Raw genomic sequence first — 22,929 nt, 5'->3', positions numbered from 1 at the left:
GCCCTAGAGTGCTAGAGAAAGCCACGAAAAGAGATCAAACAACGAGCACGTTCTGTGCCTTACATTTTGCATGGTTTCCATTAGAAGTCTTGGACTGTGGGGACAAAGTTTGGTGAGGAAAATGATCTGATGTAATTAAAGACCACGCAAAGCCTGTGAAAGGGAACCTTGAGGGACCTTGAGTGACATCTAGTGGATTCTTTGACCAACGGGGAGACACCAGCCTAAGGAAATCTCTTTCCCATTAGGTGAAATATTATTGAACATGCTGTTTGCTTTTGAGAGACAGAGAGAGAGTTGGGCTTCATCCATCCATAGTGTATAAATGTTACTTTATTTGTGGGTGAATGCTATAGGTTTATTAATCTGTGTCCTTTGTTTTGTACTGGCTTTGTCAATAGGAGCTTTATCATCAGATTGGAAAATCTTGATTAAGCTTCATGACTTTATAATGTGTTACTCACCACCTGGTACAGCACTGTCAGGTGTGTAATAAACGCCTGTTGTTAGCTGGCTGACATGCTTTAGTCATTCATTCAACCTGTGGTCATGGATTGGATACCACCCACATTAAGGATTTCATTCCTGGCCAGAAGTTAGAAACACCAAGGAAGTTTTTAGTAAATGCAGATGCCCTTGCCACACCCTAATCCCACCTCAATTCTCATTTAATTGGTGAGGGTGGAGCTGAAGCTTCTCTCTATAGAGAGATAGAAATTTTTTTTTTTTCAGCTCTCAAGGTGATTCTGCTGTGCAGCAGGGTTGACATTTGGACGGGCACTGAATGTCATAGACCATCAGTGTAAAACAGGGATCCCTACCCTCTATATTAGTACTTCTCAAACTATCTGGGGTGAAAGACCAGTCCACAATGGACCAATATTTTTGTAGAAATAAATTACTCTAAAATGAAATGAAAAAACAAAGACATACAGCATAATAAAAACAAATCCCAATATTTTGTTACATTCAACAGAAATTAATTACTCTGTCAAATTTCTCTAAAATGTTCTCTTACTCTCAATTTCTGGATTTATCTTGTTTTGGACCGGTGACAAACCATTTGCAGCATGGCACTTTGAGTCACACTGCTCCCTGTTACATTCTAGATGGAGATGGAGGCAAGGAGAAGGCAGAGGAGATGCAAAACACGCAAGTAACAGTAGTAGCAGGACACACAAATTGTTCTTATTGCATTTAAAGAGGAGGCCTGCTGACCTCTTAGTTAGTACCTTCCATGTGGCAGAGCCCCATGGAGCCACCAGGGCCCAGAGCCTAGTCCTTGGTTTTACAGAGCCCAAATTTTGATCTTCTCAGAACACATACATTAATCAGGCACTTGGCACTGTCCATATGCTAAACTGTTTTTAAGAAACTGGTCATAAAGTAAAAATCACCTCTCTTTTAAAGCAAATATGCCTTTGGAAGGGACCAGATACTGATGTTTGCTATAATGATAGCCTCTTTCCAGTATGAAGGTCTCCAGGCATGAGAAGGTTATTTAGGGAACACAGAATGGAGATCTCTCCCAGCCCCACCATGGAGCATCCCCCTCTAGTGATGACAGTACTCGTGCCCAACTGATGCATGTGTCTGTCCCTTGGACAGTGCTTAAGAAGCACAGACAGACTTTGACAGCTTGTCACACTTCTAGGATGTTCCCTTGTGTCCATTGCCACCAAGCAGGCATGTTCAACGTACTGGTTTGAGTCAACACTTTCTCTGGTTTTAAAGCACTTCTAAGTATATCCCACATTGCCGTGATTGGACTTCAGTGATCCCCAGATTATTATCAGCAATAGATATGTCAACTATCTCCAGCACAGATTTGGTCCACAGATGACTCATCCATCCTGAGCTGGTCACTCCTTCTCACCTTTTTATATGCAGTCTTTTCCTTCTGCCTTTAATGTCCTGCCTTCCCTTTCTTTGCCAAACTCCTTTTCAAACGTTTCTTTGATTAAAATCAGTGACTTACAAAGTCTTGCAATTGCCGGTTCAAGTTTGCCACTTCTAGTTTCTAACTACTTCAGGTTCTTCTCCTGTCAATACTAGCACTAAGGATTATCAAAGTCAGACAGTTTAGAACCTGACTTTCTTTCTTTATTTTATTTTATTTTTTTCGAGATGGAGTCTGGCTCTGTCGCCAGGCTGGAGTGCTGTGGTGCGATCTCGGCTCACTGCAAGCTCCGCCTCCCAGGTTCAAGCAATTCTCCTGCCTCAGCCTCCTGAGTAGCTGGGACTACAGGCGCCCGCCACCACGCCTGGCTAATTTTTTGTATTTTTAGTAGAGACAGGTTTTCACCGTGTTAGCCAGGATGATCTCGATCTCCTGACCTCGTGATCTGCACATCTTGGCCTCCCAAAGTACTGGGATTATAGGCGTGAGCCACTGCGCCTGGTCTAGAACCCAACTTTCTATCTGAGCATCAGGTTTCAGAGAGAGAGAGAAAAGACAGAGAGAGAGTTGTAGGTGGAGGGCAGAGCAAGGCTTAAACCTGAGGCTTAAATTTTGTGTGCCTTATTCCTTCTTATTAATGACAATCTGACTATTAGGCCAGTCCAAACAGGTGTATGTACCTTCCTGAAATACAGACCCAGGTGTCCTCTGGTGTGCAAAAAAAGATACTATAATAATAAGAAAAGCACATATAAATGGAATTTTCAATTACAGGAACTTGAAAGTACAGATGAGTCATAAAGATTTAATCCAATAGGAATTTGTAGGCTGTTAAAATCAAATTTAGAATTAAGTGAAGGGATTCTGGAATGGGCAAAAGATATACAGAATATTTAACAAATCAATCTCAGAGAACATCAATTTCCTTTATTGCCCCTACTTCTATACTGCTGGTTCTCAGATCCTTGTTAATCCTGAAAGGGCATCAGGGGGGCAGCCTGTGTCTGCTGTGGGGCATAGGGTCCAAAGAAATGCTCTTAGTCATTTTGTATTCACAATGTTTCATTTCTTGGGAACTGATGAAAACTTATTCTAAAAGCCCAGTTGGGGTCAGGGGAGAGAGGACAAGAACAAGTGCTCTGGCAGGCTAGAAATAACTTACAGAATCAATAATTTCCAAGTTTCTGACAGAGCTGGGTTAAGGATGTTGAAATTGCAGCAGTTGTACCTATGTGCCAAAGCTGACACACACATCCGTAGACAAATGCACACTTAAATTCAGGATGAGTTGAATTGTCAAGGGTCCTCCATCCCAGGACTTAAAAAAAGAATCCTGGGAGAACAATTTTGATGCCCGAGAACAGGAAATAAATAAAGTTAGTTATGGTTTAGCCATGCACATATAGAATGCTATTCAAGTGTTAAAAATAATGTTTATAAATAAGTTTTACTGACAAGAAAAATACGCAATATTAATTTAAAAACTGCAAAATTAGTATATGTAGTATTAACTCTGCTTAAGAATGACATGCATAGGGAGGGATGAACAGGTGCAGCACGGGATTTTAAGGCAGGAAATTATTCTGTATGACATGATAATAGTGGATACGTATCAGGATGCATCTGTTAAAACCCACTGAATGTACAACACAAACAGTGAAACCTAATGTCACCTCAGACTTAATGTATCAATATCAGCTCCTCAGTTGTAAAAAACACACCACACTAATGCCTGATGTTAACAATAGGGGAAACTAGGCGAAAGGGGAGGGGAGAGGGGATCTATGGGAACTCTTTGTACTTTCTGCTCAATTTTTCTGTAAACCTAACAGTGCTCTAGAAAATAAAGTCTATTGATTTTTTTAAACTGCATTTTTAAAAGACTGGAGGGAAATACAACAAAGTGTCAGCCAGAGTGTGCCATGCTATAAGACAGTGATAGGCTCAGATTGCCTGAGATCAAATTCTGTCTCCTCTACTTACTGCTTAAAGTACTTGAACTATCTGTGTTTCAGTTTCCCCGTCAATTAAAATGGGAATCATGATAGTACTTATCTCATAAGATTTCTCCAGTAAATCCATATTATTTTGATAATTATGAAAAACTATATATGCATTGTATGATAGATTTTATATATATGGAAAATTATGTGTGTATATAGTTTGTATTCGTTGTCTATTGTTGCTTAGCAAGTTACCGTGGCATAAAACCCCAGTAAACTGTTACCTCACAGTTTCTGCGGGTTGGGAAAGCGAGAGTAGCTTAGCTGGGTGGTTCTGGCTTAAGGTCTGCTGTAAGGTTGTGGCCAGGGCTGCTATCATCTGGAACTGAAGGCCAGAATGGGGCTGGAGGATCTGTTTCTGAGATGGCTCACCGCATGGCTGGCCAATTGGTATGGGCTTTTGGCAGAAGGTGAAATTCTCCATAGTGCTGTTTGAGTGTCCTCACAACATGAGGGCTGCCTTCCTGCAGAGAAAGTGATCCCAGAGAGGGCAAGGTGGAAGCCTCCATAATTTTTTATGCCCTAGCCTTGGAAGTCACTCACCATCATGACTACAAGATTCTATTTGTTACAAAGTCAGATGTATACATTGTAGGAGAGAATGACACAAGGGTGTAAACACCAGAAGGCAAGGATTAGGACCATCGTGGAGGCTGGCTACCACACATGTACATATGTGTATATCTGTATAAGTCTATGTGTCTGTATATGCCTGTGTCCATGTCTGTGTGTGTGTGTGTGTGTGTGTGTATTTATCACCCTGCTGAAGCATTATCCCCGTGCACCTGCATGTACATTCTTGTCTTGTGTATTCTATTGAAGCAACCCCCAATGCTTTTTTAGCTGCCTAGCACTTGGTCCTAGCAACCTCTTTCTGTCCTTCCTTCTTTCCCTCTCCTCCTCCTCCCTTTCTTTCTTCAAGAGTTGCTCATTGTATACCTATTAAGTGGCAGCGAGCCATCTCTGCCCACCCCTCTGACTCTATCTCTCCTGCCCTTGCCCTCTATGCCTGCCTGTTCTCAGATGCCCCTCCACCCTCCACCCCAGCTCTGGTCCCTGCCCACCCTCCACCCCATCTGTGCATGGAGTACTCAGAAAGCCTAGGCTAGCTGCAGATCCCTTGTTATGCTAATGCATCAGTCCTCCTGTTTCCGTTAACAGGCAGCTGAGACTGAGTGTGGTGCTTAGCACAATAGCTGGGAATCACAGAAAAACACACCCAGAACAGCTCAAGAGGGACTATTCACACAGATCAAAGAGCCTAATATTTTATTCTGAGGTTTTCATTCTCTTATAACCATAAAACTCCTAAGTTCAATCAAAAGTCAGCTTGGATAGCTTACTATGATTATTAACAATAGACTACTAATAAATAAACGGTCTACTAATAAATAAACTACTAATAAATAAATAAATAAGGCACTTAGGGGTTCACAAAGGGCAACAGCTGAGACACACGGGTCAGCCTCAGCCTCCTCAGTTCAGCGGGGCCGGGGGCGGGGGGCAGTCCTAAGAGACCTGCACATAGGCAGAGAAGAAGCAAAAATTAACAAAAGAATCCAAGAACCCAAGAGACTGAGATAGTCCCTTCTGCATTTGGCAGAAAACCTAAAATACAGTGGCTCATACAAGGAGAGGTTCATGTCCCTGTCTTGTGAATAATTGGGGGAGGCACTCCTGGGCTGGCATAGTGGCCCTGCTCTGTGACGTCCTCAGGAACCCAGGCTCTTTCCAGCTCCTGCTCTGCGATCCCTAGGATGTGGCTCTCCCCTTCATGGTCTAAATTGGTGATTAGGTCTCCAGTACATCCATATTCTAGGCAGCCACTGGAGAAAGAGACAAAGAAATGGGGGCAAAGGCAGGTGCCTGCAGCTCAAAGGAGAGTTTCCTGAAGCTGGCACATGTCACTTCATCACTGGCCAGGGCTCAGTCATGTGGCCACACCTTGAGGCAAGGGAGCCTGAGAAGTGTGACCTCTACTGCAGGGCTACAGTGTTCCCAGCTGAAATGTGGGGCTTCTGTACTTCTGATAGTGAGGGAGAGGGGAGATTGGGAACTGGGAAATCCGTAGCAGCATCTGCCGCGGTGGAGAAGGACGAATCACCAGCCATCCAGACCTTAGGCTCCTCCCCATTCCAGCACAGCTCCATCTCCCTCTCACCCATAGCATTTCCACTGTGTGTCACAGTTGACAAAAAGCTGTCATGTATCGGACCCATTTTAAATGTACAGCATTTTGATTTTATTAATATATTAAAATATATATTACATACAAGGCAAGCATGTCCATTGGCGACTGCTCCCAAGCTTGGGCCCTCCCCATCGGCCATGAGTTGACTGCTGTGGTCAGGTTGGCATGTCTATCAGGCATGCCTTGAAGAGCTGCTGCTAGCATTGGGGAGAGGTCTGAGGTCTCCACAGAAGGGGCTCTACACCCTGTGCCTAGCGTCCAAAGACAGTTACTTAAACCACCAGACAACATCCCTCCACCTGTTCCTTGCTGCCTTCTCTCAACCCTCCTGGTCTTCAATGAGTCCTCACGTGGCCCCACCAGCTTGGAGATCTGGGCCAGTTGCTCTGGTTGAAGCAGGCTTTCTGCTTAATTTTCATGTCTCCTTCCTGGACCAGGTCTTTTACCAAGCAACTGTCAGGATAACACATGCCCTGGCCCAATCTTAACCTGTACTCTGAGCCTCCCTTTCGACCTGGACAAACTGAGCTGCCCTCCTCAGCAAGGACAGCATCTGCATACTGGCAACCGTTATTGAGTGCTTGCCCCCTGCCAGGCACTGCTGTCTGAAGGTTTTAACTCCTTTGCTCCTCTCACCCACACAGCTAATAAGCACAGCTTTGCTAACAATGCCAGGCTCTGGTCCTGTCTTGGAAATACTGGTTCTGTGGAAGGAAGTTGAGCTGTGGAGTACAACAGATTTATTTGTTGTATGTTCTTAGGCAAATTACTCCACCTCTAAAAATGGATTATTGACACCTGCAAAGTATGAGGAACATTAAAAGAGATGGCATACAAAGCACTTAGCCTAGTGCCTGGTACATAGTGTTATTAATTAATGGCAGTACTTGTTGGTGAAGATAAAAAGTAATTCAGTAGTGTCTGACGGGAGAGTAGATTATTTTAAGATCCTGCCCAGTGCTCCATCAAGCCATTGCAGAGTGCCTGGGGTGGGGAGGAAATACCCTTCCATGTCCTCTCTCTTCAACCACTGGTTATCCTTGCTACTACAATTGGGTCTTTGCCCTAAGATTTTTCCCTTTTTCTTTTAGTGCTTTAAGACATTTCTGATGTAAGTTTGCTTTGGTAGTAAACTGAGAATTTTTCCAAGTCTGTTTGGGCTTGCAGCATTTGGAATTATCGTGCATATCAGAATCTTTCCACATATGAATGTTTTATATGCTTAGGTAGTAAGAAAGGGATGGAAAGATTTTACAGAATCACAGATGTAGTCTTAATGGGAAAAGAGCAGGAGAAACATCAACCAAAAAAGGAGAGAATTGGAACTATATCTTCAATAGGGAAGAGGGAGCATGTGCCGCTGTAAAGTGTGATCACCATGGTGTGCCTTTTTTGTTGTTGTTGTTATAAGCATACCAGAATCTACACATTCAAACTGGTACAGTTTTCCAGCTTAGTTATTTGGGGAAGTTACATGTGTTTCCAACAACTTGACAATTTCTCAAATATTATCAACTGATATTTTATCACTACCATCCAGGTTCCTGTATGAAGAGGGTGCCAATATCTGTCCCTTGTAGGTACTCTGTTATCCCAACCCGTATTCTTAACCAGTTCTGGTTGAAGAAGAGCATAAACTAGGACTTCTAAATGCACCAGCACTCGGCTTACTTAAGTGCCTTCTCTGTGCCAGGCACCATGCCAGGATCTGGGTTTGCAGAGATAAATATAACACAGTCCCTGCCCTAAAGGATTTTGAAGACCAGAGAAGGGATGATCTAAAAGCCTGTACACTCATTCTGCCTCTCTTTGCAAGGGGTAAAATTTCCAAGTGTTCATGGAATTGAGACCAAGCAGTGAGAGAACTGTCTGTATTGACATAAAGCACACACTCCAGTCCCTGAGAAACACCACTACAGTCATCCTGGGGCACCTACGGTTGTTGCCCGATTGGCAAAAATCCAAACCAAGAAGAACTAGGTAACTGCTGTGGCTGTGGAGCACTTTGCTCCGGCTAAAAGTCAAGTTTACCTACAAGGGCAGCTGCAAGTGCCTCTGGCTTGAAGCTCCTCCAGAATGAAGGCATCGTCAAATGGCAATTTTGAAAAAGGCAAAAATATCAATCTCTTTGAAGTAATTTCCAAACTCCTTAATTTACAGAATGATAGATTTAATTTTGGTCTGATTTATTTTGGTATCAATGATGTCAAAGCAATTTGTTCCTGGATCAATTCAGTGAAGAAAAAGCATCTTTAATGTATCAAGAGGTTGGTTTTTTGTGTGTGTGGTAGAGGACATTCTATTGCTTCTATATGAACATTCTAGAAATTAGTCCTTATATTTTATGTTCCCTCCAAATCATTTGTAACATATTTATTAAAAACTCCAGATGTACTTTCTGGTACATATAGTTAAAATAAATGCATTAATTTAAACGATCAAGAGTCATGAAGAAGCAGGGTCCGTTAGTGGGTAAGAGTATAGTTTCTGGGCCAGGTATGGTGGCTCATGCCTATAATCCCAGCACTTCAGAAGCCCTAGGCAGGTGCATCACTTGAGGTCAGGAGTTGAAGACCAGCCTGGCCAACATAGTGAATCCCCATCTCTACTGAGAATACAAAAATTAGCTAGGCATCGTGAAATGCTCCTGTAATCCCAGCTACATGGGAAGCTGAGGCAGGAGAATCGCTTGAACTCGGGAGGCAGAGGTTGCAGTGAGCCGAGACCATGCCACTGCACTCCAGCCTGGGTGACAGAGCAAGACTCTGTCTCAAAATACAAAACAAAACAAAAAGAGTATAGTTTCTAGCATTACCCTGCAAGGATTCAAATCTCCCTCTGCCACTTACTATCTGTGTGATTTTGGACGGGCTATGCGAACCCCCTGTGCTTGTTTCTCCATCCGTAAAATAAGAATAATGGTATCTACCTCATAAGATTTTTATGAAGATCAAAGGAACTAACAACATAAAGCACCTAGAACCATCCTGGCACAGAGTAAGATCTGCTCTATAAGTAGTAGCTGTTATCATTGATGGGACACTTACCATATGCCATGCCTGTTATATATATCACTGAATTTACACCTCCCAACTCCCCTCTGAGCAAGTATTAGTATCCCCATTTAGCATATAAGGAAACTTGAATTTAGAGGTTTCAACAATTCAAATCAGACACACAGTGTTTCAGACTGAAGCTTAGTCACATCATTACATAATGGTCTTCCAAAATGGAGCTGGACAAATCAAAGAGTGTTACAAAAATGCAAGCAACCCAACTTATTAAAGGTAAAACATTTTACCTATTAAAATGCAATGTCATGTCTTTCTGTCTCCAGCTAGCGTGGAGAGAGCCTAAGCCAGTAAGCCTGAAAAGATGGGCTATCTCTGCATTTCTATGTCATGAATTTTGTGTTGGCATCAGAGAAGAGCCATAGAAGGCTTCTACAAAGTGGAGAAATGAGCATCTCCATATTTTATAAAGACCACCACCATGATGGTGACACATAGGCTGGGGGGGAGGGTGAACATAAAGGTGGGGGATCAGTTTCAGACCCTTGTAATAACCCAGAGAGTTATGATATATGTTTGAGCCTGGGTGGAAGTTGTGGATATACAAGAGAACAGAGATACCTGAGATACTAAATAAATAGAAACAATATGACTTGATCTATTTATTACATGGTGGAACCCAGGTTTCTGGCTTGGCCAAGTGGCTGGATAGCTGGTAGTGCCAGTCACCAAGATCAGGAGGCCCAAGAGAAAAGGCAAGTAAGAGAGTATCATGAGTCCATTTAGGAGAAATTGAGCCGGGCGTGGGGACTAACACTGGCAATCCCAGCATTTTGGGAGTCCGAGGCAGGAGGATCAGGAATATGAAACCGTCTGGGAAACATATAAAAACCATCTCTTAAAAAAAAAAAAAAAAAAAAGCCAGGCGTGGTAGTGTGTGCTTCTAGTCCTAGCTACTTGGGAGGCAGAAGTTAGAGGATTGCCTGTGCACAGGGATTTGAGGCTGCAGTGGGCTATGATGGGGCCACTACACGCTAGCCTGGCAACAGAGTGAGACACTGTTTCTAAATACATAGAAGTAATTGAACTTGAGGAGCCTGTGAACTTCTATCCAAAAGTCAATTAAACGTAGAGATCTGCAGCTCAGGTCTCCAGCCTGCACTGGAATTAGAGATCGGAGAGGGTAGTGCACGTCATAAGGATAGTGTCTGGAGAGAGAAGAAAGGAAGTAAAGGGAAGAACCCTGGGAATAAGCCCCAACATTTGGGAATAGGCCCCTGTGGTGAACCAGCCTGGAGACTGAGCAGCCAGAGAGCTCAGCAGAGGGTGAGGAGAGAGTAGGGCCCCAGGCACCAAGGGAGGAGAGCCTTGGAACACTGTGGAGGCGTTGACAGTGCCATGTGCCACAAAGCTGAGTAAGCTGTGAGTGAAAAAGTATTCTCGGGAGTGGGGAACTTAATATTCATTCATGACCTTTGCCAGACAGTTTCAAGGGAGAAACTGGGGTGGAAGCCAGATGTCAGGGAGTCGAGGAGGGAGTGGGAAGTGGGGACTTTAAATGAAGACAGGTGACAAGGCACTTAGCTGATCAAAGAAGGTGAGAGAAATAGAAAGAGGGGACAGAATTGGAGGAAGCTTTGGTTAGAACATACGTAGTTCCAATTATACTGTGTCTGGACAGGTGCAGTGGCTCATGCCTGTAATCCCAGCACTTTGGGAGGCTGAGGCAGGCAGACTGCTTGAGCCGAGGAGTTCGAGACCAGCCTGGGCAACATGGCAAAACCAACGTATTTTCGCTAAAAATACAAAAAATTATCCAGGCATAGTGGCACATGGACTACAGAGTCCCAGCTACTTGGGAGGCTGAGGTGGATCACCTGAGCCTGGGAGGTCGAGGCTGCCATGAGCCACAAGCACGCCACTGCACTCCATCCTGGGTGACAGGAGTGAGACCCTACCGCAAAATAACAATAATAATAATACTGTGTCATGGGATTCAAATCTCCATAAGGGTCAATTGATAGTCTCTTTTTAAAATCCTGTGGTAAATAAATCCCAAACCCAAGGTAACCATTTGGTAAATGAACTGTCTGTGCCTTCCTAGCTCCTCCGGGATTTGGGAGCACCCTGAAGGGTTGCGATAGTTCCATCCATAGCCTACTTAACCACCATTGTGTTGGTCCTTTCTTCTTGCTAACAGAACCCAATGTTGTTGATGTGGCCATTTGCCCAGCACCACAGTATAAATTGTAGTTGTTCTAAGACAATCAACACAATGTGTTTCTCTTTGCCAGCGACTGGTCTAGGGGTGTGTGCGACCCAGTCCTAGCCAATGGGATGTTGGAGGACATTTTCTGAGGACTTCTAGAAAAGATTCCTCCCTCTTCCTCCCCATCACCTCATTCCCTCACTATAAAAAGAGAGAAAAGTGAGGAGAAAGTCTTTTTTCCACCTATCCCTTTCCATTCTATTTAGGACATAAAAATAATTGTAAAGAAATCCAATGAAGTTCTTTTTCCAACAGTGATTCCTTTGATGCAGTCTTAGAAAAATCAATTTTAAAATTACTTCAGAAGCAAGTTTTTAGGTGCTCTTGCTTTGCAGGTATCCTAAGCAGACATTTATTTAGCTTATCAGACAATCTAACACTGACCTTGAGCAAATTTCTTAACTTGTATGACCCTCAGTTTCCTCCTTGATAACCTGGAGTATGAGAATAGCTACCACATGGGCCTGTTGTGGGAACTGAGATGGGATGCGCAAAGTGCCTAGCATAGCAATGATAGTGCTCGACTCCTATTTTCCCGTGGGTTCTTTTTTTTTCTTTGAGATGGAGCCTGGCTCTGTTGGCAGCCTAGAGTGCAGTGGCACAATCTCAGCTCACTGCAACCTCCGCCTCCTGGGTTCAAGCAATTCTTCAGCCTCAGCCTCCCAAGTAGCTGGGATTACAGGCATGCACCACCATGCCCAGCTAATTTTTTTGTATTTTTAGTAGAGACAGGGTTTCACCATATTGGCCAGGCTAGATTCGAACTCCTGACCTCAGGTGATCCACCCACCTTGGCCTCCCAAAGTGCTGGGATTATAGGCAGGAGTCACCGCGCCCGGCCTTCCTGTGGGTTCTTTACATATACCCTCACTAGGAAAGACTAGGAATGGCCAGGTCTACAGGTGAATTACTGATAGCCAGTGACCTCCCCAGGGGACCCTAGAAACCAGGATCCCACTTTCCACAGCTGCAGGTCACCCATTGGCTGCCAGATCCATGCCAGGTTCCTTTGAGTTCAGCTGCAGCCTGCTGACTTGGGCATTTCCCCCCCACAGCCTGCTTGGCTGACCACGTCCTCCAGATGGTTCCAAGCAGCCTTTTGAGCCCACAGACACGGTGCCCAGACCTTGTGTCCCCTCCCCGCACCAGTGCCTGTGGTGCCCAGTTTCTCCAGCCCTTGCCAGCCTGTTCCCAGCTTCTGGCCCTGCCTGCTGCATGGTCAGCAGAATTCTCCTGGGCCTCATCCTAGACCTGTATTACAACAGGTGACAGATAGTCAGTCCCACTCTCTGACTAATAAGCCACAAAATAAACCTTGTGTCCAGAAGGCAACCTCTACCTAATCTATACCCTTAGCTACTTTGCTGTCCCTTGAGGGAAGAGGACAGGTGCCTCTGACGTCTGTGTCTCTGTCTTTTATCCTCAGCTTAGAGACACAGTGCTGAGTAATAAGAGTTTGTGCTGGGGCTAAGACAACAACAAAAATCCCAGCTTCAGCACTTTATTACAGTGCTGAACTACTTAATTCAAGTGAGCTGTTTAACCCTTTAAATCATTACAACATCAGTAACAATAGCACCTAATATTTATTGGTTGCGTATTTGTCTGCTAAACGCCTTGAGAAGCATTCTCTCAATCCTCTCTGTTACTATGAGAGCGGTTTCATTGTTCTCTCCACTTTAAAGAGGAGGAACCCAAGACACAGAGAGTTAAGTAACTTGCCTGAAGTCACTACTGCTGAGTAGAGGAGCTAGATTTGCCTGATTCTGGAGCCCAGACTCCCTGGGACTCAACTTCCTCATCTGTGAAATGTGGACAGTAAAAATGACTTACAGGACTGAGCAAGAATAAGAGGCATCACTTCTACAGGGTCCCTACTAGATGCTCAGCAATGCTAGGGGAACAATGCTCAGCTCCCCTACTCCTAAAGGAATCAACATGAGCCACTGAGACACTGGCTGTCAGTAAAGATTTGTCCCCATGGCAGACATTTCCTAAGATGAGCTCATTTGCAATGGGAATTGCAGCCGATGGTCTGGAAGGACTTCACCAGCCCTTCTGAAAGAGATCTTGCGGATGCCAGCTCCCTTTCAACTCAGAACATGGAACATGCAGACACCAGCCCTGCTGCTGAGAACAACTGTCTGTCAGAAACATGCTTTCCCTGAGAGGTCATCCATTATTAGTGCGACAGGACACAGACTCTTTAGCCAGGTCTATGGGGAGGAGGGGAATGTAGATACCAGTTGTGTGTGCAGCTCCTCAGAGTTGACTCAAGTGTATCATTGAGAACTGCACAGAAAAATTACTTTTTTGAGAAAGACTCAAAATTACTGAAATGGAACTTCTTTCTTTCCAAAATGTCAGAGCAAAGTACTGTCAGGCCGACCTCCACTCTGGTTTCCCCCACCCTCTCTTAACATCATTTAGAAGCTGGTTTTTTGCTCTTCCTTCCCCCATTCATGTGTTTCCTGGCTCTGTTGGGAATAACATACTTTGGAGTGGTCCCGTTTTTCTGCGGGTTTATTTTATTCCAGATGTTTCTCCCCAACCTGCCTTTTGAAAGAAACCCAGAATTATTTTTAAACAGAATTTGGAGGCTTCCAAATACAACAAATATTCGAACTGCCTGCGGGTTCCTACATTACAAGTCCTTGCTTTGCGGTGGGCAGAAGAGAGGCCATGGAGCCAGTGGCTCTGGGGACACAGGAGGCCTCGGAGGCTTGCTGCGTGGGCCTGAACTGCCTTCTCTTGCTTTCTCTTCTCCACTTCCTGGGCATCAACCCAAGTGCCCTCTGGCTGCCCCCTGAGATGCCTACCTGAGGAACCCACTTCTGTCCCAGGAAACACACTGCTTAGCTCTTCTGCTGAATTTTGCCAGCACCTCTTTCTCCCCAGAAGCTAACCTGACAGAGAGATTCATATGAAGATAACACAGTAACACTTCACACATTCCCTCCTCTCCCACTTCATACATCACCAGGGACTCTTAATGCCTTGACCCACTGGTTCTCAACTCTGGCCGCGCATTAGAATCATCAGAAGAACTTATTGAGATACGGATGTTTGAGCCCTACCCACCCAGATCTGAGGGTTAATGCGAACGCCACAGCCCATCACTCCTCCCCGGTGATACACGTACGACAGCCTGTGTCAACTGCAGAAAAACACATACTTCTTGAAGAAGAACTTCAAGTACGTCCTGGCTCCCAAATGCTGTATTTATTTAAGTACGGGCCTCAGGAGCACTCTAGAGGACCTTGGGAGGAGAGGTTTACCTGGATAGTTCCCCAGTAGAAGCACAGGAAAGAGCGGGCACATCTCAGGGCGATGGTTTTGAGAATGAATCAGTGACTTCACAGAGATGACAAGACTGGGATAAACATGCAATTTGATTTCTTACTTAAACTCATGTCTAGTTTCCCACTGTGTAACAGCGGTTCCCCTCTGACTTTTTGGACTGTGTTTACCACCCTTTTCCACAGGGCATGCATCAAGGTAGAGAGAACGCCTCCCTCTAGTCTGGCTCTGTCACTGCCTTGGCATGTGATGTTTTCTAAGTCTTGTAACCTAACTGGGAACCAGTCTCCTTATCTAGGAAATGAGGTCAGTACAATAGATGATTTTTTCTTATAAAACCCAGGCGGGTCTGAAGGTCAGATGATTTTTAAGGTCCTTCCTGGCTTTAAAATTCTAGGTTTCACCACCCACAAACCATACAGGAATTTTTTTTTAAGCCACAGCTGAATTTAGTTCTTTGGGAAAGAGGCGGTGGAATCGCATTACCCAGCTGGGTGCTTCCTATTTAATCTGCTGTTTTCCTGACTCGTGTACCTCTTTTCCTCCCAAAGCTTTCTGTGAGCCTGTAGCTTGACAGCATCTAGCCTTGATGGTTTGAGCTTTCGTTTTTCCACGATTACCACCACCCTGCCACTTACCTCACTAGGATATCGTCCAATTTAATGCATTGTAATAGTAACTATGTCTTATATGTACATAAGCTTTAACAGTGCACCAAGAATGGTATGTTTGAAAGCACATGGGTTTTTTAGCAAGACATTGTCAGAGTTTGAATTCTGCCTTGTAGCAGCTGCAAATTTGGTTGCAAATACAAACTGTTTCTGGTTAACTTCGGCAGAGAAGGAATTTAAGTGAGGAGCAGTGGGAAGCGCATGGAATCATGGGGCCGCTGGGAGGCCTTGGCGGGGGCAAGATGTAGAGGAGGACAGGCAAGGTCCAGAGGCCACCTCGAGAGCCACCAACTTGGGAGGGGCACTTGTCACTGCTGTTCACAGCCACCTCATCTAATCCCTAAATGACCATGTGCCTTGGCTTGTCTCCTAAAGGGTCAAAGCTTTAAGCAACCAGAGAGTGAGAAGCTTCCCCTTCAGCTTGGTTTCTGTAGCGGGCAATGGAATCTTCCTTCCACTTACCCTGATGTTCCTCCCAAATAAGAAGTACTGCATATCCTCCAGTGGACATCCAATACAAAGAAAAAGGACCTCGTGACTTACCTGACATCATATACAAAGATTAACTCAGGTTGGACCATAGACCTAAATATAAGATTGAAAACTGCACAGCTTCTAGAAGAAAGCATAGAATAAGTATATCCAGATGCTAAGCAGCCAGAATGATCAATGTCCACCACAGGGTTCCACCACCTACTACTACTAGCTGTGTGACTTGGTCAAATGAGGAGGACAATCCCTGCCTCCAGGCAGCTGTGTGGATCCAGTGGGAACCTGAATAAACCCCTCAGCCGGGCCCTGCCCTCCGTGTAGGGATGTTCTCCTGAACTAACCCGCAGCGTGGATATTCCTGAGCATGTTCCAGCCTCCAGGTGTCCCTCTGCTAGGAGCTGGGGGTGCATTCTGAGAGCAGACAGACCATTTTGACACCTCTTGTCTTTTGCAGCTTTGAGAGCCCTGAGATTCAGCCCCTGCTTGGGACATAGTAGCTATAGGGAGGGTCTTCTCAGGCAGTGAACTGAGAAAGAAGATTGCATGGGGGTCCTTGTGGGACACACCTAGGCACTCTGAAAAACAGCTCAGTGAAACTTCTATGGGGAAGTGCTGGAGGCCTGCTTCAGCAGGTGGGAGGCCCCAGTGACATCTGCTAATGTGGATTCATTTGTCCCTCTGGTGCTGGGCCTGAGCGAATTTGGGATGCACACACATCCTTTCACTGGATTCTTGTTATATCCTTTTGAGGTCAGCATAGCAAGTACTGTAGACTCTTTTTTTTCTTTTCTGCAGAGGAAGAAACTGAGGCTAAAGAACAAAAACTTGCTGAAGGTCACTCAGCTTGGGCTGTGGGGCTTGTTTTCCTGCCCCGAGCCCAGCGTCCTTCCCACCATCCAACACTGTTTCCTTTCTTGGTACCTCCATTATTAGAACACCTGGATATTCTTAGCTAACAATGGATGACATAAATAAACACACGGTCATTTCCCCACATTTCCGCACAGGTCCTCTGCAGATGGCAGAGCCCTTTCTCTAAATGCACGGCATGAAAAGGCGTTTTAAAGGTTGGAAAGAGAACTTCAGCATTAAACATCACGGGACAGCGGAAACTGGCTTTGCAAGGGATGGACTGGACTTCAGGGAAGATAGCCCGAGCTCGCTGTCAGGAGATCAGTCAGGGCTGTCATTCCAGGGCCTGGGTGGAGGGCTTCTGCTGTGCCAGGGAACAGGTGTCTGGACTCGGTCTCCCCAGGCGAGCGCCATCTGCTGCCAGTCCTTGTAGAGACTGGACTCAAGCTCTGAGTGCATGATTTGTAGGCCAGGATCCTGCCCTGCCCCTGAGGCTGAGGCCAACGTTTGGGTGGCTGCCTTTAAGGCTGGTCTGGAATTGTCCATGTACTCACTGAGCCAAGGAGGAAGAACCAAAATAGATGCTGGGAGAAAGCAGAGGTCAGAGGCTCAGAGAGGCAGGTCCTGTGTCAGCATGGAAGGGGATAGTAGAATTGGGGATGTAGCGGGGGATGGTGTCAATAGCCAATGGGGATGAGGACTAAGGGAAGAGCCCATCTCACAGGACTCCTATGCCTAGCAGTGGGTAGGTGATCAATGACTATTTGTTTAAATAATTAATAGTTCAGCAACCAAGGACAGTCTTGTGGGGGTAGGGGCAGCTCCTAAAAAGGGCTATGGTAGGAAGGGTGGGGCAGGAAGGTCTGTGTGGCTGAGCCCCTCTAGGACCCTCAAACTCCAGTGTCAAGTCTTCTGTCCTTTTGAGCCCAAGTGACACAACTGATTTTTTTTTTACTCTATTTTGAGGGGGAAGCAGGCCCCCTACAAAGGACATAAATCCCTACAGATGAAGACAGCTCATTGAGCCTTTGTTTGTCAGCCAAAAAGGAAAAAGTAAGCATTTGTCTAATTTTCTCAAATTTTAACCAGCCAAAAGGTTAGAGATCATGTTTTTTTGTGTGTTTGTTTGTTTTTGGCTTTTAAAATAACCTTTTTTTTTTTTTTAAGTTAATATGTGTATTACAGGAAACTGAAAAACACAAGAAGCAAAGAACAAAGTCATTCACAATCACAAGCAGTTTATAGTTTGACATATTCTTCTAGGTCCTGTGTGTGTGTAGGCACAACATCCAATTTTGTGGGACTGAGATCATACAGTATGTATCATGATTTTTCACACGTCATGAATATTTACCAATTCAAAATCCCAAAGCTATATGAGTATTCTGATAACCAAGAATACACTACACCAACTCAAACTGTTAAAAAAAATGTAATCCTGCCTTTCTTGGGACAAAAATTTCATGAGATCATGTTTTAAATGGAGAAAGAGAAAGGAGAAAGCAAGAAACTTGAATTCACTCAGTTACTCAGAAAACTTTAACCAAAAAGCTCCGACAAATTAAGGCTGACCCTAATTGATTTGTTTAGATGTGAACCTTTAGAAAAACTCTGTATACATAGAGTGTGTACATTTGTGGCTTTGAACAAACATTTATGACTCATGGAAGGTGATGACTGCTTTGGCAAAATGGCATGGTTCAGTTTGAAGTTCAGCAGCTCTATTAATCCATTGTGTGACCTTGGTCACTTGGTCCCAGGGTCCCTTCTACCCTTGCTGGGTGAGTGCACAGAGGCGGACCAAAGTGCCAGTTCCAGCCCCCATTTCTTGGCTGCTTGGCTCTCGAGGCGCCTGACTTTCTGACTCGTCGGGGTCATCCAGGTTCTGATGGCTTGGTTAGCCCTCAAGGATGCCTCTTGGCTGACTGGGTTCAGCTTTCTTCAGTTCTCAACTTTCCTTGGTTTCTTAATTTCAATGTTATGTCATCTCTTGGGATCCTGTTGGCCAGGCCCATCCCTGGAGGAGGGTTGACCTCAACTTTCTTATTTTTCTCCCTTTCTTCCTTCCCTCCTTCCATGTAAGATGAGATGGTTGGACTGGACCAACTCTAGAATCCCTTCCCGCTCTGACTGCTCCTGGTCTGATGAAGGTGGCCACTGAGACATTTGGGCAGGGACCCCTCCCTAAAACCATGGAGGTAGGCATGTGGTAACTCCCCCTGCTACGTCCATACAGCTATTCTCCTATGAGAAGAGTTAAGATGGCTTTCTGCACAAAGTGAGAAAGCAAAAGAGCCAGACAGGACCCATGGGGGGAAAAAAGGACAGAAAGCAGATAGCAAAACCAACCTGCCCTCCGAGGGCATGCACACGCAGGGCTGCTGGCAAAGTGGGTTTTCGTCCTGTTCTCAGGCTTACAAGCAACTCATTGTTCTGAGAAAAGAGCAGCTGCTTCTAGGGCGTATTCAGTATTGGGTGTGACTACTTAGGGAAGCGAGTTTTCAGCAGAAGGCCTGAGCCTTCCTCTGACAGGAAAGCAGGAAGTCATTCTGGGCAGGGGATTGGTTTTCTATTGCTGCTGTAACAAATCACTGCAAATGTAGCGGTTTCAAACAACATGGTTTATCATTATACAGGTCTGCAGGTCAGACATGAGCCTCACTTGGACACAAGAATGCATTCCTTTCTGGAGATTCTAGGGGTGAATGCATTTTCTTGTCAGTTAGCAGAATTCAGTTCCACAAGGTTGTGGGACTGAAGTCCCCATTTCCTTGTTGACATCACTGGGGGAATCCCTTAGCTCCCCCTGGAGGCCGCTCTCTCATCCTTGTCTATGAACCCTGATATCACAGAACCAGCAGCAAGGCTCCTTCTCACGCTGCCACCTCTCTACCTTTCCTTTTTTCACTTCTCTTTCTGACCATGAATGGGGAAGTTTCTCTACTTTGTTTGTTTGTTTGTTTTGGGACGGAGTCTTGCTCTGTCGCCCAGGCTGCAGTGCAGTGGCGTGATCTGGGCTCACTGCAACCTCCGCCTCCCGGGTTCAAGCAGTTCTCCTGCCTCAGCTTCCCTAGTAGCTGGGATTACAGGTGCCCACCACCACACCTGGCTAATTGTTGTATTTTAGTAGAAATGGGGTTTCACCATGTTGGCCAGGCTGTTCTACATGACCAGCAAGCAAGCTACCCGCCTCAGCCTCCTGAAGTGCTGGGATTACAGGCGTGAGCCACGTGCCTGGCTGGTTCTCTACTTTTAAGGACTCATGTGATTAGAATGGACCCACCTGAACAACCTCGAGTAGTCCCCCCATCTCAAAGTCTTTAACTGAGTCACATCTACCAAGGCCCTTTTGTTTGCCATGTAAGGTCACCTATTCACTAGCTCTGGGCGTTAGAAAGTAGACATCTTTAGGAGGTCGCTAGCTTGCCGCCCACAGGCAGGTTAGGCCATGTGATTTGCTGACCCTCTGCAGATGTTACACTGAGTTTCCAGGTGACTCATACCACCTGTGCACATCGGGAGACAGAGTCATGTGAACTGCAGCAAACCAGTGCCAGCTGTGCATTGTGCAAAGCAGGACCTGAATGTGTCCATCAAACGCACTCTGTCGTCGAGCCATCAGACGCCCTGATTAATGTTCACGTGGCTTTGTGAACTACAACTGGAGGCTAGCTTGTAAAGTGTTTTTACAAGAGCTGACACCGATGGAACCTACTCAGCTTGCTTTTCCTGTTCCAGCTTTTTCAGGCACAGTCAGGACCCCCTGGAACTTCAGCAGCTCCCCCATTCCCCTCCCATGAGTGTGGGTGGCCCCTCTTAGCCTCTGACCGCATACTGGAACCTGCAGAGGCAGTATTAGCAGACCTGAGGTCTTCCTCTGCATTTCATTTGCTGTTCCCTGGCCTGCAATGCCCTTTCTTTGCCCCCTCCCCCGAGGGCCTAGCAGCCCCTCCTACGCAGCCCTCTGGCCCCTCTGTGCTCAAAGGGCATTTGAGGACATCACCTGAGAGCTGTAGGAAATGCAGGATCTCAGGTCCCACCCCAAACCTACTGAAGCCAAATCTGCTGTTTAACATGATCCCTGGAGATTCATAAGCATGTTGTCTGTGCAGCACGGAGTGAGGTGCGGCTCCTCTTCGCTGCACCCCTTCGTGACTACCCCTAGGCCCAGCCAAATAAACTCTTCTTCCTGCTCCCTTGTGCCCCATTTGGACTTCATTCATAACAAGGGAGTATAGCTGGATGGTAAAAGGGACTTTTCCTGTTATCCAGACACTTCAGCCTCAAAGGCAGAACAAAATAGTAGGTGCAAGGAGCCACACATCCACACAGTGCCGAGACCCTGCCCAGGACAAGCTCGGTGAGGGGAGAACTTCCTTTGTCAGCCCTTCGCCCACTTCCAGCCTCGGATCGAGGCATCAGGGAGGGCTTCCTTGAAGAGGGTGGGCAGAGGGCACCGTGTTCCCACCACCCCTGTGGCCTTTCCATGGGGTGAGGCAGCAAGTGCTTCCCTTCACCTCAAGGAAGTGACAAGGGCTGCATGGGGAGCTCTCCCCACACCTGTCAGTGTTTGGGGAAACGTGAGGACTGGTCTGAGAAGTCAGGGCTGCAGAGGCCAATGGTGCCCTGCCCCAGAGGGCAGTGGGGTGAAGGTGTGTGGCTCCCGGAAACCAGATGGGGGTGGTGGAGAGACTTCTTGGAGCCTTTTTGAAGAGGACTCCATCCAAGTGGGCTGCCTGGAGGGGCAAAGGGACCCAACAGAGATGTGGGCCACTGGAAAACCAGAGCCCCAAGGGCTGCTGCAACCCTGCCCCACAACTACATCCCAGCCTCATAATGGAAAGTGTAGTTGAGGTGGGGTTGCCAGATTTTACAAATACAAATACAAGATACTCATTTAAATTTCAATGTCAGGTAAATAACATGTATGTTTTTAGTCTATGTTACATGAAATATTTGCGACATACACTAGAACATTTTAAATTTTTATCTAGCTAAACTTCAAATTTAATTGGGCATTCTGTATTTTTATCTGGCAACCCTAAGGTGGGAGCTTTATAGCAGAAATTCAAGTGGCTTCTCCAAGAAACCCACGAGAGCACCCCAAAGAGAAGTCAGCCCTAGAAACCCCAATGTCAGCTCACAACTGAAGCAGTCAAGTAAGATCCTTTCTGCTCTGTCATCCTGGTCCCCCACCTCAACGCCTCATCAGGATAGGGAGTGGGAGGTGGAAGAAGGGAGGGGACAGGAGGAGGAGCAGATGACCACCTCCATCACTTCAGGCTTCCGAGCCAGAGACGAGACATCTTAACTTTAAATGGAACTGAACATTCTGATTATTACCTGGATCAGACACAGACATAGAACTACTGTTCTTGTGACTTCAAGAGACCTATGATGTCGGCCTAAGGTGGCATGTGTTAGGTGGGGAAGGAAGCAGGTCCTGGAGCCAGGTGGAAAAGACAGTGGGTGAAAGGAGAGTTTCTTCAAGAGTGTGCTCAGCTAAGTAGCAGCGGTTCCCAAACTGATGGCTTCTTTGCAGAGCTGTCATTCTCACTAGCATCTTAGCATTCGTTTGTGTCCCCAGCTCATGGCATGTGTAGTAGATGCTCAGTAAATGTCTGACTGTGTTTTTTGTTTTTTTGAGACAGGGTCTCAGTTGCCCAGGCTGGAGTGCAGTGGTGTGATCACAGCTCACTGCAGCCTCAAACTCTTGGAGTCATGTGATCCCTCCTGCCTCACCCTCCCGAGTAGCTGGGACTACAGGTGCATACCACCACGCCTGGCTAATTTTTATTTTTTTTCTTTGTACAGACAAAAAAGAAGAAAATTGAGTCTTGTTACGTTGCCCAAGCTGGTCTCCAACTCCTGGCCTCAATTGATCCTCCCAGCTTGTCCTTCCAAAGTGTTGGGATTATGGGTGTGAGCCACTGTGCCTGGCCATGTCTGAATGTTGAATGTTGACAGCTTCAGTGAATTGACCCCTTTCACCTATGGGACTTATGAAGACAGAATCTTTCTGGCATTGCATAATCCTTCCCCAGGGTACTTTAGCTGTGGTAACCCTTCTTGTTATAAAACATGCCAGGTATGATGATGGAGATCAGCTGAGCTGGACTTAGAATCTTCTCTAAGAACATCTGCAGGCACTCAGCGTTCCCAGCAGGGCAGATGTAGGTTTCTAGGTACCTGAGGCTTATAGGAACTGGGGTTCATTTTTTTTTTTTTTTTTTGAGACGG

The 22,929-nt window shown here is 45.8% G+C and overlaps 1 long non-coding RNA gene across 1 annotated transcript in view; it reads left to right on the top strand.

Annotated features, from left to right (window-relative positions):
* LOC105511504 overlaps window positions 1–22,929 on the top strand; it is a 36,410-nt gene that overhangs the window by 6,948 nt on the left and 6,533 nt on the right. Inside the window, exons 2-3 of the long non-coding RNA XR_001001724.1 lie at window positions 10,417–10,431; window positions 20,971–21,049. This is a non-coding gene — a long non-coding RNA (uncharacterized LOC105511504). The remainder of the gene's footprint in view (window positions 1–10,416; window positions 10,432–20,970; window positions 21,050–22,929) is intronic.

Source organism: Colobus angolensis, unplaced genomic scaffold (assembly GCF_000951035.1).
Source record: "Colobus angolensis palliatus isolate OR3802 unplaced genomic scaffold, Cang.pa_1.0 Scaffold20, whole genome shotgun sequence".
Taxonomy (NCBI): domain Eukaryota; kingdom Metazoa; phylum Chordata; class Mammalia; order Primates; family Cercopithecidae; genus Colobus; species Colobus angolensis.
The sequence above is the reverse complement of the archived record's forward strand: the minus strand, read 5'-3'. Positions and strand labels throughout refer to the sequence as shown.